A 17,013-nucleotide genomic window follows, 5' to 3' on the forward strand; every position below is an offset into this window, starting at 1 on the left:
ACCTGACATGGGGTTTGATCTTATGACCCTGAAATCATGACCTGAGCTGAAATCAAGAGCCAGACACTTAACTGACAGAGCCACTCATGCACCCTAGCAGTTTCTAACTCTCAGCCTTCACTTCCTGCTTGTGCAGAGTCTCAAGGTCAGCTAGAGGTGAGAATTTAGGCCCTTCTCAGGTCTTTTGCGAGCATGTTCATGACCCCGGGCATGCATGAAGCCTTCTAGATTCCCAGGAATATATGAAAGCTTTTCAAAGCTCCCTATAGATGTCTCATTCCTCACCTTTTTCTTTTAAGCTTTTTGGTTAGCCTGTTGTTTGACCCAGCTGTTATCTGCCACCCAAGGCAGCTGTAATGTTTCAAGTTATGGTTCTAGGAAAAGGCTCTTCATAGGAGGTAAGTTTCAAGTCAATCCAAGTAAAGACAGCTTTGTGAGCAGGGTCTTTTAAGAACCACCAGATAGATCAAATAATGACAATTCTCTGAGAACAGAGCTTTGAAGGAACCCCAGATCCATTCTGCTCCCTCCAGTGGTTACTATGCTGCTGATTTTGCTGTGCTTGAAGGGGCATTGGTTATCAAGTCTGCTTTTGGGTTGGGGAGGAGAAATGGAGATAGAGCAAGTGAAAATGTCACAAAGCTTGCTGGTCTTCCTGAGATTGAGCTTTTCTTCTTGAATAAACTCTTCTCAGATTGCCATAAACCTTTGCTTAATTTCCAGAGTTCTGAAAAAGTTGATTCTGACAATTTTTGCAAGTGTTCTCACTGCTTTTATGGAGATTTTCTGAGGTCCATTCTCTGCTACTTTTGCTAATGTCCCTCCACAGATTCTTTCCATGGAATTTTGTTCTTTCCTTGACATAAACTATTATTTTTCTAAACATTGATCACCTAAAGTCTCAAATAGTTTAGATTTATTCTGAATTTTCAGGAAATGAGTTTTCTGAGACAAATGTTTGTTATTATAAAACTACCAAGGGAACAAGGCAATTAAAAGATATACAAATAGATAAGCCACAGAGAAAAGATAAACTGTTCATGGCTGTCTACAGCTTTCACCATTATTTATGTCTTCTTACTTTTTGTTTTAGCATGGACTTGCTTACCTTGAAAATACCCAGTTAAGGTTCAACTGTTTTAGTTCCCATCTTCTGCCTGGGCCCGGGTAAGCTTGGAACAGAATGAGACTGAGATAGTCTTCAGCAGCTCCCTCACTTTGGCCATGTTGGTTGTGTTAGGTTGCCCTGCCATAGCAAAATACTAGGTGGCTTAAATAATAGAAATTTATTTTCTCACAGTTCTGGAAGTTTGAAGTTCAAGATCAACATGCCAACATGTTTGGTTTCTCCTGAAGTCTCTCTTCGGCTTGCAGATGGCTACCTTCTTGTCTTATCCTATGGCTTTTCCTCTGTTCACACATGTTCCTGTTGCATCTTCTCCTACTTATAAGGACACTAGCCCTATTGGATTAGGGGCTCATACTTGTGACTCCATTTAATATTAATTACCCCCGCAAGGCCCCATGTCCAAATACAATTACACTAGGGATTAGTGTTTCAACATATGAATGATTACGGGGCGGGGGGGGGGGTGCACCATTCAGTCTATAACAAATGCCTAACACACAATAAGTAGGTTCTCTATAAACATTTCTATTGATGATATGCATCCTCTTTTGTCCCTTGTCCTTTATGCTTGTGCACCATCTTTACTCCTCTGTATTGCCTCTCAAACTAGGCACAGTGGGTTCTGGTCTATTGGGAGAGCAGCATTGAGTGGAGCTTCCAGAGTAATCTCAATGCCAGAGTCCAAATCCCCACTCTGACACCAACTAGTTGTGTGACCTTGAGCAAGTCAGTTAACTCACTGATTTTCTCTAGCCTTTGTTTTCTTTCATTTCTCTCTACCTTCTAAGCTCTGGCTTTGTCACCAACCCCTATGACTAAAACATCCTTACTTCAGCCTCTAGACAGCACATCTAGGAGTCCATTAGTAAAATATATCCCAGTTAACGTACTGACTAAACAGTTGTGAGTAGTCCCTCTCTGCCTGGGTAATATATGTGTTTCCAGAGATGCTGTCCTGCTCTTGCTGCTCAGGCGAGAGTGGCATTAGTATTGTTGGCCAATGTAGTTCAGGAAGGAAGGGAAGGTGCAGTGCCAGACAGGGCTAGCAGGGAGGTAATGAGGGGTAGACCAGAAGCTGAGAGTCCTCTTACACGTATTTACTTAACCAGCTTTTTACCAAGAATCTGCTCTGTCCTGAGCACTGTGCAAAGTGATGGGCCGGAGCTCCTATCAGAGACTTCTGTGGCCAAAGGACTGGACTTGGCATGCACTACAAGGCTGTAGGGGGGAAATGGCCTGAATTTAAGTCTTGGGTTTGTTGTTTATTTCTCTCTGACCATCAACAGGCAACTTAGCTTCTCAGAGTCTTAGTTATTCCATTTTTAAAAGAAAGGACAGGGATGTCTGGGTGACTCAGTGGTTGAACGTCTGCCTTCCATCAGGGCGTGATCCTGGGGTCCTGGGATTGAGTCCCGCATTGGGCTCCCTGCATGGAGCCTGCTTCTCCCTCTGCCTGTGTCTCTGCCTCTCTCTCTGTCTCTCATAAATCAATAAATAAATAAAATCTTTAAAAAAAAGGCTAGATCAGGTGCTCTACATAGTTGTACCATCTTGGCTCTCATCTTCTAGAATTCTTCACTGAGAGTGAAGTATATATTCTGCCTAAGGAAGAATCCTTAGGAGGAATTTTAAATGTTGGTTTTAGCACAAGGCTGCTCTCGTTGTGAAGATGGGAGGAGAGAGATACATACATGGGGTGCACGTTTGGGAGGAAAAACTTGGAAATGAACCTTAAAGGAACCAAATATTTGCATTCTTGCATGTTGTCTTTTGGTGTTATTCATGAATACATCACATACGGTAAGAAAGAACTCACTTTAGCAGTTTAGACAAAGAGGGGTCCATTGTGGGTTTTTAATCCTAAAGAGATTCAGAACAAAAGCAGAGTCAAGGGACACGACCCTCATTTGCCCAGTGGCACAGATGCAGTAGTCCCATGTTAATGTGTTCTGATGCGGGAGCCACATTTTGTTAACTTCTCTATTCCTAGCACCAGACAGCACAGAATAGACATGTGATGGACATAACAGTCCTTATTCTCCAAATGGAAGTTTCTTCATGTTACCTGAAAAAGAAAGACAAAATCAAGACCCTTAAATCATTGGAGAACAAGATTGCATTATTTTCAACAAATTCACTGGAAATCGTCCTCAACTTTGGAGTTAAGCCTTTGTCCCTCCAGAGCCTAGTGTTCAGGCTAACTGCCTTGGTGTCAGCCTTACATGGACAGCTTGTAGGTATGAGGGAGGCAGCAGATAACAAGACAGTGGAGGCCTCTGTCACTTACAATCTTGTAACTTTGGCAAAATGTTAACCTCTTGAAGCCCAGTTTTCTCATCTGTAAAATGGGGATGATACTATTACCCACATCACAGTCATTGTGAAGATCAATTCTTAAAATGCATAAAAGTACACAGTGGTTGGCACAAAAGTTAAAAACACAGAAAATGTTAGTGTGAAGAACTGACAGTTATGGGCAGGAAGAACTTCCTATTTTATTTTTTCATGATATACACACCCTACTACTACTACTACTACTACTACTATTATTATTATTATTATTATTATGTTTTTGTAATTATTTGTAATATTATGACTATTTTTATAATGATTTAAAATATTATTGTCACTTTTATGTACTTTAAGCCTTTGTACTTGAACATAATCAGGAGACTTGGATGCTTATGAAGCATGAGTACTTGAACAACCCAAGAAGTCATTAATTTGTCTTTTAGATGGCCTTTTAGAAAGTCTCATATACCAGCATCTCTCATGATTGGAGGGCTTACAAAGTTTGGGAAAAAAAAAAAACAATTCAAAAGTTGGATGCAGTCAAAGAAGGTCAGGGAAAAATATAATTAAAAGTCATAATTCTTTTTAAAAATATTTGTTCTAGTCTCATACATTTGTGTTTATAAACAGTAGCATTTTCTTTATGAAATGGTGCTTAAAATCCTTGACGATTTACATGTAATTTCTTCAAAGCCTTCCCAAGACATAAACATAAATAAGTTCTCAATACTGATATAAATATTTTAAAAGTCTTTCCAAACTAGTGAATCTAAACACTTGACTTCCTTGTATTTTCCCAGCCTTCCTCCTTCAAATGAGGACTCTTGTTATCTTTAGATCCCAAAGGCACTTTGAATTGATATACTGATGATCAGAGAGTCAAATTTTAAGAGTCTTCTCTCTAAAATATTTAGGAATACAGTCGTCTCCCTTATCTATGGGGAATATGTTCCAAGACCCCCAGTGGATGCCTGAAAGCCCAGATAGTGATAGCACTGAACCCCATATATAGACTATGTTTCTTCCTGTATGTACATACCTATGATAAGGCTTAATTTATATATTAGGCACAGTAAGAGATTAACAATGAAAAGTAATAGTAAAATAGAACAATTATAATAATATAACTGTAATAAAAGTTATGTGAATGTCGGTGTCTCTCTCTCTCAAAATACCTTATTGCATTGCATTCACCTTCTTCTTCTTGAGATAATGAGAGATGATAAAATGCCTATGTGAGGAGATGAAGCGAGGTGAATGACGTCGGTGTTGTAACGCAGTGTTAGGCTACTGCTGATCTGACGATACATCGGGTGGATTATCTAGTTCCAGACCACAGGTAACTGAAACCGCAGGGGAGGGGAGACTAGTGCATTTTAAACCATTGCACCCAGATGAAGAGAGACAGCCTGAAAATACCTAGCTTTGCCTTGAATTATTGGAAACCTAACGAGCAGTTAGTATTTTAGAACCCCCAAAGTAGTCTTAAGCAGGGTAATTGAAATCTTGGAGATGGGATAAAAATCTGAGCTACATGCTAGAGAAGGCTTTTGGTCAGAAGACTTAAAAACTGGAAGGTTAATCTGCCAGGGCCTGACTTAAACCTCCTTGGATCAAATACACAGCTCATAATCTCATTTTTTCTTGAGAACTTCTGGGATAAAAATGGCCTGATACCCACACTTGCTGAGATGCCAGAGACTGAAATCACAATAATCTGGGTTGACTGAGTTATCCTACCTATTCTGAGATATTTATGGAGGATTTTTACAGTGACCAGAGGCTTCTCTGAAGTTGACATACAGGTACAACTTGTGTCCACTCCCTGCAGACCCAAGGCTCTCCCTCGATTTCTGGGACTCCGAATCTTAACCTTTCTGTTAACAATAACACTCACGATTTTTCCTGAGCCAGGGGATGGGGGCAATGAAAGCATTGCAGAACAAAGCCGACGTCTAAGCAAACGAAATGGTCCCCTCTTTTCTTTCCCTGTGCTGGCACAAAATCCCTGGAGTATCTCACTCCAGCATGGCATCGTTTTCTAAAAACTTCCTAAGCCAGACAATAACCTTTGACTCGCAGTGTATGGACCAAATGCCCACCAGTAATAGAATGACTAATCTGAGTCGCAGTCAGCACGGTGGGATGCATCACCTTGGGTTAGAAGGAGCTGCCTGCTGGGGCACCTGGGTGGCTCAGGGGTGAGCAGACGGCCCACGGCGTGATCCTGGGGTCCTGGGATCGAGTCCCACGTCGCGCTCCCTGCAGGGAGCCTGCTTCTCCCTCTACCTGTGTCTCTGCCTCTCTCTGTGTCTCTCATGAATAAATAAGTAGATCTTAAAAAAAAAAAAAAAAAAAAAGGAGCCTCCTGCTGCCCCTGCCACAGTATGGGGACCTCCCATACACACGGTGTCAAGTGAAAGAAGCCAGGCACACAGGGTGTACGCTGTTTACTTTCCCTTATATAAACCACAGAAACAGGCAAACCAATCAGGTAGTCTCCCTCTGGGGAAGGAGGTCTTGGAGGTCTTCTGGGGCTGCTGGTGATACTCTGGGTTTTTGTAGTTGTTGTTGTTATAGTTCTGAGTGCTGGTCGCACAGCTGTGTTCTTTGTGAAAATTCGTTAGCCTCTACGCTAATAGAACGTACCCTTTCTGTTTATTTCATTTCATTAAAAAGCTTTTAAAAATGCTTTATGGAGAGCAAGTGGGTCTCAATCCCTTGGCCAAAATCAATCTTTCTTTCTTTCTTTCTTTCTTTCTTTCTTTCTTTCTTTCTTTCTTTCTTTCTTTCTTTCTTTCTTTCTTCTTTCTTTTTCTTTCTTTCTTTCTTTCTTTCTCTTTTTTTTCTTTCTTCTTTCTTTTTAAAGACATTATTTATTTATTACACACACACACACACACAGAGAATGAGAGAGAGAGAGAGGCAGCGACACAGGCAGAGGGAGAAGCAGGCTCCCTGCAGAGAGCCTGATGTGGGACTTGATCTTGGGGATCGCGACCTGAGCCAAAGGGAGATGCTCAACCACTGAGCCACCAGGTGCCCGGCCAAAATCTTTTCTAATTTCAGTCTGATACCCCTCACTTAGGCTTTGGCCTTTTCTGTATGTAAAACCTCCATCTGGAAAAAGCCCTCCCAGACTTTTTCAAAACCTTCCACGAGGGTGTCCCTGGTAATCACAGCCAGGGTTTGTGATTTCTGGAGACCTAACGGTTTGCAGATTTCTGTATCAGGGATCTTGGACACTGTTGACAGGCAAGTAATTATGAACTTTTGAAGTTACTTTTGCTGGACTCCTGTGAGCTGTCAGCTAAACCCTTTCTTTAGTTCGCAAAGATTTCAGAAAGATGCAGATTATTTTATGGTGAGATTGCAGAGGTGATTATCAGCTAGTGTGGCTTTTGTGTACTCTACTTAGCCACGTGAGGTTTCTCAGAGTCGCCTAATTTTAGAGGGCAGCCAGAGTAGCTCAGATGTGAGGATGCTGGGATGCAGGTCACAAAGAGGCCTTTTGAGCACTGAAATGCTAGTGGTTTTCAAAGTGCTCTGTTTGTTCTTTGTTTTTTTTTTTACTGATTGGTTGATGATCAGTGTTGTCCCCTGATTTTTAATAAGCAAGCACAAAAAGCAAATACATTCACTGACTTTGATGCTTGTTCAATGAAAGAACAATATTGGCTTAAAAATTGTTTTCTGCCAGTAATGATGTGGGAATCTGGACATATCTTGGGTTCATCAGAAGGAAATCTTAAGGCAGTTCTAAAATGCTTGAATCTTTAAAAAATGTGAAAAAGGAAGTTAGCTGTATATTTTTTTCTTGGTTGAAAATTATGTTTAAGCTTGGGTGGCTCAGTTGGTTAAGCATCTAACTCTTGATTTTGGCTCAGGTCATGATCTCAGGGTCGTGAGACTGAGCTCCATCATCAAGCTCCATGCATGAAGTCTGCTTAAGATTTACTCTCTCCTCCTCCCACTTTTCCTCTCCCTGCCCTCCCTGCTCACACGTGCTCTTTCTCTGTCTCAAAAAAAAAATTATGTTTAAAGAAAAAAATGAATCCCCCTGTGTTTTTTTTTTTTACTGATGTTGAAAGTTACTGAAACATAATTTGAGACACTCATAAACATCCAAGCAACTTAGTAAAGCTTTAAAGAATGCCTTTTCAAAATCCCTTCAAAAAAAACCAACAACTATATTTTGACAAGAAGGCATTTGTGTATAATCTTAAATTCTTAAACAGATGCCTGTGGTACAGATTCTTCATATGTCAGATCTCATGTTCCGAAGTATAGGAGCTAAGAAGCGGCTTGATGCCAGTCTCTCTCTGGCCTCATTTAATGATGGGTTAGCAGCCCAAACAGGTAATCCTTCCTCCTATATTTTAATACAACTGTTATCTGCTTTACCTTTAGCTTCAGCTTCTGTAATGTGCTATTAGACACTGTGTGTAATAGGGATAGGAGAATTCAGTTGCATAGCCCTGGACTTTAAATCCAGATTCAAATACTAATTCTACTCTGGACTAGATATGAGATAGTTGGGGTTCAGTACATGCCACACCCCAATACAATACCTTTGGGTACCAGATACAATAACATATGCCAGGGCACATTGAGTAGTTTAAGCTGAAGGAGTATTGAGTAGTTTAAGCAGATGTGGGAAGGTCTCTGTGACTTTCCTCTGCTTTTCTCCTCTGAAGCAGGTCATGAAAACCCTCGTGGGAGACGTGCCGTCCCTACACCCAGAGGATAACATCCTTATCCTCAAGATGGAGGGACACCAAGAAAAACCCGGACAAACAGGCCTTGCTACGTTTCCCCCAGTTTGCCACACTTACCCTTTGTCTTATCATATTTCTCTCCACGATCGTCTGCTCTTCATCAAACCTAGCAGAGAAAGAAAGCTCTCGGCTGGAACAGTTTCTTCAGGTTCTCATTGCCATGTGGAGGCCCCCATGTCACACCAAACTTACGTTAAATAGAGCTGTATGCTTTGCTCCTGTGCATCTGTCTCTGCCAGTTTAATGTTCAGACCTCGCCAGGGACCCTGAGAGAGTTAGGAAAACATTTTTTTCTGCCCCCTCTGGTCTCTCTGAGCCTCTATTTCCAAATCTGCAAAAACAGATGAAGAATTCTTGCTCTGGAAAAATCACAGGGCTATGGTATCTCCTAATGTACTGTGAACTATGAATAGTTTGAAAAGTATTTTTTTTTGACATTTAGGTTTGAAAGTTGTTACTGATTATTTAAGACAACAGAAACAATAAGACAATCATAAAATAATAAAACCTCTAAATGAAAGGCCCTTAGGTTTCAGAAAGAGTTGGCTTTTCAAAGTGGTGGACCTTCTGGTTATTGAGCTTCGCCAGGCAGAGGCAAGCTCCTCTCTTGAGCCAGCTTGCGTGCCACGCCGCTGCCTCTTCCCCATGCAGGACGGTCCCTGTGGCATCAGGGACTCTCAGTCCCTCCGACAGTGATGGTCCATTACAATGGCCTCATCTCTCTCTTTTGCTAAGAAGCATGCGATACTGTGATTTATAATAAGAAATTTATATTTTGGTCTTCACCTGCACTTTCTGGCTCGCAGTTCCCAAATCTTCTGTATTGCCTAACTGATTAGAGCAGGAGAGGCAACTTCTGTTAAAATATTTGGCTTTTGTCCTCAGTTCTTGTAAATAGCTTCAGAGCGACAAATGTGATAAATACATCTCTTCTGTTATTCATAACAAACCCGTTAACCACTTCTGAGTTTATGTTAATAGAATGACTTTTGGAAAGCCCCCAGGTCACCACTGGATGGGGGCTGGTTGCCAAGAGGATCAGTCATGATTTAGGGTTAAAACTTCAAGTCTCTCCCCTCCCACTTGTGGGAAGGGGTGCGGAATGGAGGTCGAATTAATCACCGATGGCTAATGATTTAATCAATCATGCCTAGGGAAGGAAGCCTCCACAATAATCCCAGAGGACATGGTTTGGAGAGCTTCTGTTGGTGAACATCCGGAGGTGCTAGGAGGGTGGTGCGCTGGGAGAGAGCATGGAAACTCCGAGCCCTTTCCCACCCACTTCGACCTGTGCATCTCTTCCATCTGGCTTTCCTGAGTTCTAGCCTTGTACAATAGATTGGCAAAATCGTAAGTAAAATGTTTTCCTGAGTTCTGGGAGCTGCTCTAGCAAATGATTGAACCCAAGGAGAGGGCTGTGGGAAACTGATTTACAGCCAGTTTGCCAGAAGCATGGTGTGAGATAATAGAAAAAAAATTATTTATTGGTCTCTGCTATGAGTTCATGGCACAGAGCTCCTACTAAAACCCTTGTAATTTCTTCCTAAGTGATAAGAAGACAGGAAATACCTTTTGTTCAAATATTTGGTCTTTGACCTGGGTTCTGACTGACATAGAGCACCTACATTTTATGGAATTTCCTCAGTAGTAGGGGTGTCCTTTTAGTCTAATGAGGTGACTCTAAGTGGGCCCCAGGTGGGAGCTGGTCACTGGAAGGACCACATCACGATTGGAACTTGGGAGTTTCCGCCCCACATCCCACCTCCACCCCATTCTCCACAGAGGAGGGAGGGCTGGAAATACAGTTAATGACTGATCAGGCCTACGTGATGAAGCCCCTATAAACACCCCCAGAGTTTGGAGAGCTTCCAGGTTGGCGAAGAGGTGGAGGTGTTGGGTGTGTGGTGAGCTCAGAGAGGGCATGGAAGCTCCTCGCACCTTCCCACATACCTTGTCCTTCCCGTGTCTTCCATCTGGGTGTTCATCTTTATCCTGTCTTTTCATAATAAACCATTAGATTGTAACTAAACTCTTCTCCTGAGTTCTGTGAACTACTCTAGCAAATGGATTGAACCCAAGAAGAGAGTCGTGGTGGCCTCTGATTTAGAGCCTATTGGTCAGAAGATGAGGTCAGAACCTGGACTCAGGACTGACGTCTGAAGAGGCCGACCCTTCACCTGAGGGAGCTGATGCTATCTCCGGGTGCAGGAAGTCAGAACTGGGGTAAACCGTAGGACCCCCAGCTGGTGTCTGAGAAGATCTTGGTGCGGAAAACCCACGCGCATTTGGTGACCAGAAGCCAAGTGTTCTGAGAGTCGAAGTGAGGTACGGAGAGCGGAGCGCTGACAGGACAAACGCAGGGTTTCTCTCTTACGAGGCACAAAGCTCCTCTTTCTGGGGTCCGGCTGAGGATGGGGGGAGGGCCGGGACCGTTCCTATTCCTAAAAGCAAATAGTCGCGGGCCTGCCTTCAGGCTCACCTGCCTCTGCCGTCATTCATGGTCTTCTGCCTCCAGAAGCCTTTGAAGCTACTCAGTGAGGAAGTGCCGGTTTCTTCAGACGTTCATTCCTTCGGCCTTAGGGAAAATTGGACTGTTAGGGCCTCACTGCTTGGGGCTTCCGACCTACCGAAGCGATGGGAATCTGGGCCAGGGCTGGGGGAGTCCGCGGTGCGGCCCCCCAACGTGCAGGCGCCCAGACGGCTCTGCGAGGCCTGCGCCTGCCCACAGTCCCCGGGTCCTGGGCGGAGGCTCTGACTCCCCTGTCACCCCCACCCCTGAGAGGCGCAGGAACCCCCTTCCGTCCTGGGGGCAGCACGGCCTGAGACTTAGAAAGGCTTAAAAGGAGAAAAAAAAAAAAAGAAAGAGTCCTGCGCTTTCCCTGCCAAGCACGGACAGAGGCCCGCCTGTGCAGCCTGCCTTGGGTGGCCCTGCCTCTGTTCCAGAATAATTCGGCCCACGAAGAGCGGGCAGGGGGCCCCAAGCTGCAGCTCCCCTCTCCCCGGCCCCACAGCTGTCCTTCCATCCCGGTGGCAACTCCCATCAGAGGAGTGTCCCCGGTTCACCTCCGAATAAAACCCCTTTCCGGAAGAAGTGTCCAGAACAATAGTCCTGATGAGCGAGGTGGCATTGCTGGTGGGAAGGGGGATGGTCCCAAAGATGAATTCCCGCTGTCGCTTGCCAACCCTCTCCAGCCCCGCCGGAAAGGCCCGGCCAGGCTCCCGGTCTCTGCGGTTACCAGCCCCGGCTCTGGGTGTCCCCGGCCTGCTCTAGGGCAGTGCGGCTGCGGCGCCGGCGACAAGCCAGCGGGGCCGATCCTGGGCGCAGCAGCTCGCGGTGAATCTCCACAGGGGCACACCGGGATGAGCTGGGTCTTCGCGGGGGTGAGGGCCCCCCTCCTGCGCCCCTCCCCAGTCCGCTGGGCAGCAGCAACCCCCAGGCCCCTGCAGCTCAAATCCCTACCCGGCCTCGGCCTGAAGGCGCTGCTCATCCTCCCAGGCCCTCCCCGGGGAGCCCGGTCTCGAGCGCTCGGGGGGCTGTGGTGGGCGCCACAGGCCCGGCCCAGGTCCCCCAATCAGAGGTCTGCCCGGCTGCCCAAGTCACAGCCCACCCTGGGGGCCCCAACCAAAGATTAATGGGTGCAGAGTGTGACTTTCTCTCAGCCTGACTGAGAGGCCTAGAAAGCCACCAGCGCTTACTGTGGGGGTGGAGACTGTCACCAGCCCCCGGTGGCCGCTGGACACCTCCCCTACCCCTCCTGCATCCTCCCCCGCCTCTCCCAAGGGCACCCCGCATGCTCAGCCCTGTCTCAGAGTCTGCCCCCCGGGGGGTCAACCGCCACATTCTCCCTTACCTTCTCCGGATGTGACCGTCCTGCCCTTGGGACTGAGCTCCTCTAGGGCGCGAGCTGAGTTGGTTTCCAAGCCCACCGAGCCCAGGTCCAGCGTACAGCAGGGCCTCAGGAGATGTCTGAGGAATGAATAAATATAGTCACTTACAAAGTACTGTGACATGAGGGGACATGAAAGGCAGGATGCCTGCGGAGAGGGCACCTCCCTCGGTGCCTTTTGGTGACCACTGCCTTCCCAGAAGAGTACGGGTTTCTTTTATTCTCCACCCACCCCCCACCTTCCCACAGGCAACTCCACTCTCCATCTGGGACTTGGCTGGACTCCTTCCTCTTCCCCCCAAACTCCATCTATCTTTCGGGACTAAAAACTGGGCTCTGGGATGCGGTCTCTCTGGAGCTACAGAAGAGAAGTCAGGAGCAGAAGCTGAGTCCGCAGCGGAGCCAGTGTGTGGCTGGAGGCTGCTTATTCCAGAATAACAACCCTGTGCTCTGCAGCTCCTTCCACATGTAGAAATTTTTCTTTTAGTTGATTGCTAGTGATTTTTAACCTTTGAACTTTTCACTAAATGGCCTGTTTCCAGTGAGGTCAATGTGCTGCCCACACCAGGTCAGTCCCAGGGCCTATATGGCGATGGCAGCCATAGCACTGGCCCAGAGGGAGGAATGGCATCTCGAGTTGGGACACAGTTAGCTATCAAGGTGGGGAGCTTGGGAAGAGCAGCAATTTCTTCCATGTTCCTTGGAGGTGGTTCAGAGGCAGGGGTTCCCATCTCCATCACACCCATGGAAGAGGGGAATGGCCATTCCTCTGAGAGGGAAAGCTCTGATAATCTGGACATGAGGGACCCCAGTGGGCACACCCCAGCTTCATGGGTCTCATGTCATAACCCCTGCGGACCTTGGGACTACGACGTTAGGGGCTTTAGTGTTATTGCCCGGGTCTATTTTTGAATAGTCTGGGCCCAGCCACCACTGGCTCTAGAGGCTCCTTGCTGGGCCTCCTTGAGGACTGGAAGAAAATTGGCCGACAGGAAAAATCGACAGAGAGTCTTGGCCCCTTATGAAGGACTTGCCTCCTCTCCTAAGCAGGCCAGGCCCATTCCCTGTGTCATCTCAAGCCCAAAGTGGCTCCCTCTGATGTGACACTGGGGGCTCTCCTGAGGGAGGACATGCCTCTGATTTGTGGCCATGCGACTATGTGTGTGGACATCAACCCATAAACCAGGGCTGCCTGTGCTGGCCAACAGATGCGTAAGGCAATCAGAATGCAATTTTATGTGTAGTCTCTCTGCATTCCTGATGATCTCTAATATTGCTGATCCTTCCCTGCCCCTGCAAGAGCTCCAGTGGGCCTCCAAGATGTTCTTGCTTATTTTAGGTAACAGATGATCCTAGAGTCATTTCAGGCTCCAAGTGCTGACTCCACCTGGCAATGAGCCTGTTGAGTCCCCAGGAGCAGTCAACATTCTGAACCCGATAAGGGGCCCGACTCCGTCTCCTTCCCCAGTGGCCGCTGTGGACCAGAAACCAGCATTTGGGAACTGGGTGGCGGTCCAGTTGACCTCTCAGTCTCTCTGGGGCTGGCCCCCAGGTGGTGGGGCACGGGGGGAGGAAGAGGAAGAAGGTGTGGAAAAGCCTCGCTTCATAGATGGGATCGTCATAAACTGGCCTCACCTCTCAGGGCCAGCCAGTCATCTAAAGGCAGCTCTCCATCTCTTGGGGTGCTTTCATGAGCAAGCTGAGGTTCTCTCAAGCTCCCCTCCCTGACAGTGCCCGTGGGCCCCCACGCCAGGGCATTTCTCTTTGGACGGATTACTGACACTCCTTCTTCAGCTTTCAGCTGTTTACTTCCATTTTAGGGACATCTGGGTGGCTCTGTCCGTTAAGTGTTTGACTCCTGACTTGGGCTCAGGCCATGATCTCAGGGTCCAAGTCGGGCTCACGCTCTGCATGGAATCTGCTGGATATTCTCTCTCCCTCTGCGCCGCCCCACCCCGCTCGCTCTCTTTAAATAAATAATGTTTTTAAAAAGAACATTTTTAAAAGTGCTTTCTCATTTAGCATTCCAAGTAATTCTGTGACTTTGGTAGTTTTTATACAAAGCAAGCAAGGCTCAGAAATGTCTCAGATAGACTTAGATTTAGATGCAAGTGACAGAAAAATCCAAAATAATGACTTAAATAGGATAGATGTGTATTTCTCGCTCATCTGAAAGAAGTCCGCAGATAGACAATCCAGACCTTACAAGGTTAGTGTTAGAACCCGCGCTTCCTCTATCTTGTTGCTTTGCCATCCTCAGCATTAGCTTCCGCTTTATGGCGTAATATGGCTGCTCAAAGCTTCAGCCAGCAGAAAGCAAGAAAGGCCAAAGAGGTACACCCTCTTCCTTTAAAGACATTTTCTGGAATTTGCACACGTGCTACTTTGCCTTACAGTTCATTGGCTAAAGCTTAGTCACATGGCTAGACCTAGCCACAAAGGAGACTGGGAAATGCAGTCTTTATTCTAGGGAACCATTTAAAAATCAGAGCTTCTGTTACCAAGGGAGTAAAGAATGGATATTGGGCTAAACAATGAGCAATTTCTGCTATGGATATTAAATAATTTGCCCAGCGTTTTCCAGTTGAACTCTGTCTACAGAAGATGTTGGTGACACCAGAGGGGAGAGGAGGTAAGGGCACGGGAATGTGATGAGGTGGGAGCTTAGGGTGATGTCTGCCCTGCGTCCTGGGAGATGGCTCCAGGGGCTCCTGTCTGCTCTGCTGAAAGTCTGGTGGCTTTGCCGTGAGTCTGGTGGACTAGCTAGCCACCTGAGTCTTCACTGCCGCGTGGCTCTGGCCATTGGGCCCGGGGGCTAAGGCTGGCAAGGCAGAGCAGAGAGGAAGAGTGCCAAAGTCAGTGTTGAAAGGGTGGGAAGGGGGAAAGAGTAGAGCAGGTTTCATTTCCTTCCAGCTTCCTGCACTCTCGATTCTCTTCAAGTTGGGTGGACTCGTGGCTCCATTCCACTTGAGCTAATACCTGGCGAGCTTTTACCCCATGGAAGATCGCAGACAGGCCCTGGGGAGATTGTTGGGGAAGGTCATTGCAAAGATGTGACTGCCGGTTGACCTGTGAACTGAACCTGGGCAATCTGAGGCTGAGTAGCAAGAAGACCTGGAATCTGAATCCTGATATTTTGACTCCACATCACAAACAATCAAGATGAATGAAAACAAACCTAAGCAAACCCAGCTCTCTCCAGGGTAGAGACCCCTAATGCCAACACCAGACGTGGGTACCACACCTTACAGTTTACAGAATATCCTCAGTCTCTTTTCCAGGCAATGATCCAGGGCCACTAATGGCTAACGGAGGCATCTCAACCACCAGACCCACTGAGGGCAGGGGCAAACAGCCAGCATGCTTCGGGTAACCCCAGGGGGCAAGGCAGAGCTCAGAATGGTCTCATAGCAAAGGTTTTCATACCAATGGCCTTAAGTTGGCAAGGCGAAAAGGATCTGACCCTCATTGCTCTCTAGGGTACACAAGATTTTGAGGAAATAAAAAATGTTTAACATAGGGATGCCTGGATGACTGTGGTTGAACGTCTGCCTTCGGCTCGGGTTGTGATCCCGGGGTCCTGGGATCGAGTCCCACATCAGGCTACCCATGGGGAGCCTGCTTCTCCTTCTGCCTATGTCTCTGCTTCTCTCTCTGTGTCTCCTATGAATAAATAAAATCCATAAAAACAACATTTAACACAGATATTTAAGCAAGAGTAAATCATTTAGAGCACTTGTAAGTTTTCAGTAACGTGAAGGGTCATTGACTCTGGCAGGTGGGGCAGGCAGGTTCTAAGGAGAAGGGATCCCCCAGAATGTCCTACCACGAAGTTAAGTGCCCGGAACGCTGTGGTGGGCGAGCACTGGGGTTTAGTAGCGTATGCCAATTCCCATACCTTTCATCAGGACAGGAAGAAGGGAATGAGTTTCCAGAAGCCCTCTCAGAAGCTACACTGATGTACCATTTCCATTCTTTTTGACAGGATTGTTAAGCATCTCTGGGCAGGGCTGTGCTACTGTTTCAGCATTAACAGCCCTTGAAGGGCTCCTGACACCTCTGGGGAGCGGCTGTGGGCTACATCAGCACTATGTGGGTCTGAGCTCTAAAAGGGTGTCTTCTGACCCTAATCCCAACCCCCATCTGGATTTATGGGCTCCCACCTCTGCACAGGGGGCAGGTGGAGGGGTTACTCAGGTTCATCAGCGGGATGATCAGCCTCTGGCTGGAGCTGCTGTTACATAAGTTGGGACTCTGCTTAAAGCCCCAGGTCTGTGAGAGTCCCCCGTTTTGCACAACCCTAGGGCAGAAGCCACATCCTCATTGTGTAAATTCGGTTTTGACCGCAGACCAACCAACCAGCCAGTGCTTTGCTAGACAAGGAGGCAAGGAGGGGCCTGACCCACTGAGGAGTGCTTTCTTTTAATAAAGAGGGAGTTTTTTTTTTTTTTTTTTTTTTTGAGAGTGGGGATCAAGGGCCTCAGGATTTCAGATTAGAACACTGTGTGAGAGATTTCGTCTTGCAAGCTGTTAGGTCACTGTTTCAACAGGTGATGAAAATGAACAACTGGTTAAAATGCTGGTGCAATGCTATTATAAACATTTTAGTTTGGACACATCCTTAGAAAAACTCATCCTTAGAAAAATTGGCAAAACAATTTATGGAAACAACTCACGGTTGGCCAGTGAATTGAATTAATACACATAAAACCTGGGGGGGAAATTCTAAGAGCTGAGTTGAGAGAACAGTGGATGGTAGAAATAAACCTTTTTTTTTTTTTAATCTTGAAGCTATAATAAAAGTGAATTCAATAAATAGGCTACAGGATTCATGGAATTGAGTCATAAGAAAAACAAACACAAAATCCTGTGGTTCAGGCTACATAAAGATAAGCAATTCAGAGTCTGTTTCTTTAATTACAGGCTC

General features: G+C 46.3%; 2 long non-coding RNA genes across 4 annotated transcripts in view; one reads left to right on the forward strand and one right to left on the reverse strand.

The window, feature by feature from the left end:
- Nucleotides 1-33: 33 nt before the first annotated feature.
- LOC140637994 (uncharacterized) lies at nucleotides 34-14,442 on the reverse strand. Of its 2 annotated transcripts, none has more exons than XR_012035109.1 (4): nucleotides 14,288-14,442; nucleotides 12,051-12,166; nucleotides 10,679-10,774; nucleotides 34-3,194 (listed from the first exon to the last, which is right to left on the reverse strand). It is a non-coding gene; the product is annotated as an uncharacterized lncRNA (long non-coding RNA). The 2 variants fall into 2 exon arrangements; XR_012035108.1 differs by having other exon boundaries at nucleotides 8,257-10,774.
- A 58-nt stretch (nucleotides 14,443-14,500) lies between these two features.
- Nucleotides 14,501-17,013, forward strand: part of LOC140637990 (uncharacterized) — a 30,487-nt gene continuing 27,974 nt past the window's right edge. The window contains exon 1 of one of the 2 annotated variants that reach the window (XR_012035104.1): nucleotides 14,501-14,718. This is a non-coding gene — a long non-coding RNA (uncharacterized lncRNA). The remainder of the gene's footprint in view (nucleotides 14,719-17,013) is intronic. The other variant, XR_012035103.1, reaches the window with a different exon arrangement.

The sequence above is a fragment of the Canis lupus genome, chromosome 8 (assembly GCF_048164855.1).
Source record: "Canis lupus baileyi chromosome 8, mCanLup2.hap1, whole genome shotgun sequence".
In the NCBI taxonomy this organism is placed as follows: Eukaryota; Metazoa; Chordata; class Mammalia; order Carnivora; family Canidae; genus Canis; species Canis lupus.